At 37.8% G+C, this 2859-nt stretch overlaps 1 pseudogene; it reads left to right on the top strand.

Annotated features, from left to right (window-relative positions):
• The first annotated feature begins 1252 nt into the window (after window positions 1–1252).
• LOC112818683 (ras-related protein Rap-1A pseudogene) lies at window positions 1253–1935 on the top strand (annotated as a pseudogene).
• The last annotated feature ends 924 nt before the right edge of the window (window positions 1936–2859 follow it).

The raw sequence follows: 2859 nt of genomic DNA, 5'->3' as shown, positions 1-2859 counted from the left end.
GGCCTAGGACTGCCGTTGATTCCTTTTTCTCATCTGCAGAAGCTTTGTTCTGTTTTTGTCCCACAAAGTTAAGTAAGTGTTAACTGTTAGGCACACCGAATTTCATCAGGAATGATACTGCATGTACCAGCCCGTCTTATATTCATAAATAAACTGTTCTGCAATACATTTTGCATTGCTGCCTATTATTTAACAAAAGGATAAATGTGAACAAGGAACAACATTAGAAAGTATTATCTTTCCCAGGGTGAATACACACAGGAGAACCAGAAATGTGAGAGCTACAACGTCCTCCTCATCATTGAACTCTGTACACAGTTCCATGCCATTTGGCCTAATTTACCTGTGGAAATTCCTTTGGAGAATTAGAGAACTGAGAAATGGTATTACTTCTTAGGTCTTTTTCCTTCCCTAAAACTTGTGATACTGATGATTTATCATCTATAAAAATAGACCCAGTATCTTAAAATCTGCAGATTATTCTAGTTCAAATGTAAATGAACGTTGCTTGCTTCTTTTTCATTTTCTTCTTTTAACATATAAATTTGCCTCTTTTAACGTGTAAGCTTATTGAATGAACAATCCTTTGATAATACAGTATCAGTAAATATCCCAGTGTCCTCTTTTAAGTAAAAAGTATGTCATTCTAAATTCATTGACTCTCATTTTACTTACAATATGCAAGGTTACCGAAAAAAGAAAAAAATCATTGGTTAACTTCTAAACCAAGCCAAAAGTGAGAAATGAACAGGAAACTGAACTAAAAACAACTCAAGATACAAAGCCCTAGTTGCTGATGATTGTGTACTAATCTTCATTAATTTAACATACCTTGCTTTTCTAATTATGTTGAAAGGTTGTATCACTTTCCCATTATATATCATTTCCCATTATATTACACACACACACACACACACACACACACACACACACACACACACACATATTCTTGTTGTGCCAGAAACTAAGAAAGTGCTCAAAAAGCAAAGTGACAGGGGTATTTCAAAGGGATACAGAAGCCAACCGAAAGTGGTCGCAATGGCCAAGGGCAAAACAATCTGAGCAACAAAATAAATGACCTAATGTGATGTATCCTGGATAGGAACTGGAACATAAGAGGAAATTTAAGTAACAGTTAAATAGGTGGGTGAGTGTGTTCTGGGGGTGCGGCCGCTGCTGCCACCACCGTGCAGAACCAGAGCAGGAGCCACGGCTGTGGGTGGGGGGGAGGATAGAGTCCCAGAAGTGGGATAACAGGATCAGAGGGTGGTTATCCCGTATATAACAGTGTGCGTCTCACTGCACCTTCAGTAGCACTGAGCAGACCGTCAGTATTTAAACAGACCGCATGACGCATGAGTACAAGCTAGTGGCCCTTGGTTTATAGGACGCATGGGAGGTCTGCTCTGACAGTTCAGTTTGTTCCTGGAATTTTTGTTGAAAAATATGACCCAATGATAGAAGATTCCTACAGAAGGCAAGCTGAAGTAGATTGCCAAAAGTGTATGCTCGAAATCCTGGACCCAGCAGGACAGAGAAATTTACAGCGATGAGGGATTTGTATATGAAGACTGGCCAAGGATTTGCACAAGCATATTCTACTACAGCTCAGCCCACGTTTAATGACTTACAGGACCATTTGATGGGTAAAGGGCACAGAAGATGTTTCAGTGATTTTGGCTGGCAATAAACACGACCTGGAAGATGAGGGAATAGTTGGCAAAGAACAGGTCAGAATTTAGCATGACAATGGCGTGACTGTGCCTTTTAAGAATCTTCTGCAAAGTCAAAGATCAACATTAATGAGATATTTTATGACCTGGTCAAAACAGATAAATAGGAAAACACCAGTGGAAAAGAAGAAGCCTAAAAAGAAGTCGAGTCTGCTGCTTTAGACCCGCAGTAAGCAGTAATCCTGGGCCAGATTACAGGAATGAACTGGTGCCTAACTGGGAAGCGCCAGCATTCCAGACTTCAAAAATTAAATCTGAAGAGGCTTCTCCTGTTTTATACATTTTGTGAATAACTGAAATCTTATATTGGTTTCCACAAATTCTCTGGAGAAAAAAAAACAAATGCTCTCTGTATAGCTCTTGGAATATAAGACAATAGTATTTCTCCTTTGAAATAGCAGTTATAACAGATGTGAAAATAAATATACTTAACTCTAATATGATCATACAAAAGACACGGATGCATTTTAAATGCCGGATAGTGCTAGTATAATCAAATGATTCCATACTGACCTTTTTTCCTAAAGATTTATTTATTTCTTTTAGAGAGAGAGAGCCCGCTGAGCGGGGGGAGGGGCAGAGGGAGAGGGAAAGGGAGAATCCCCAGCCAACTCCATGCTGAGCGCGGAGCCCTTCGCAGGGCTTGATCTCATCACCTCAAGATTATGACCTGAGCCAAAACCAAGAATAAAGACGCCCAACCAAGTTACCTAGGCACCTCGCATATTGGCCTTTTTGTCATGATTTCTCCCTGTCAAACACTAAAAAGTTGAACCATTATACTTACATCTATAATTCTATAGATTATGAAATTTCCCCTCAAACTCATTGTAGCAGACAACTTTTTGAGTCATTGGCTTCATTTTATATTTTAAAAATTATGAAATATCATTTTGTCTTTATAGTCTACTTAAAATTGTGCATAATGCTTTGAAAAATGGGTCTCTTATAGGAAAAAAAACTGAGATAACTGATTTCTGTGGCTTTCAAAGCTAAAATATATAATATACCAAACCAAATCTAATATTACTTCTTGTGTTTTACTGTCAGATTAAATTACAGCTTTTAAAAATGATTAAATCTTACTACATTTAAAAAAACTAAAGAAATGTTATTTTTTTAAAAA

Source organism: Callorhinus ursinus, unplaced genomic scaffold (genome assembly GCF_003265705.2).
Source record: "Callorhinus ursinus isolate GAN/ISIS: 27379988/994484 unplaced genomic scaffold, GSC_fseal_2.0 scaffold4506, whole genome shotgun sequence".
Lineage (NCBI taxonomy): Eukaryota > Metazoa > Chordata > Mammalia > Carnivora > Otariidae > Callorhinus > Callorhinus ursinus.
The sequence above is the reverse complement of the archived record's forward strand: the minus strand, read 5'-3'. Positions and strand labels throughout refer to the sequence as shown.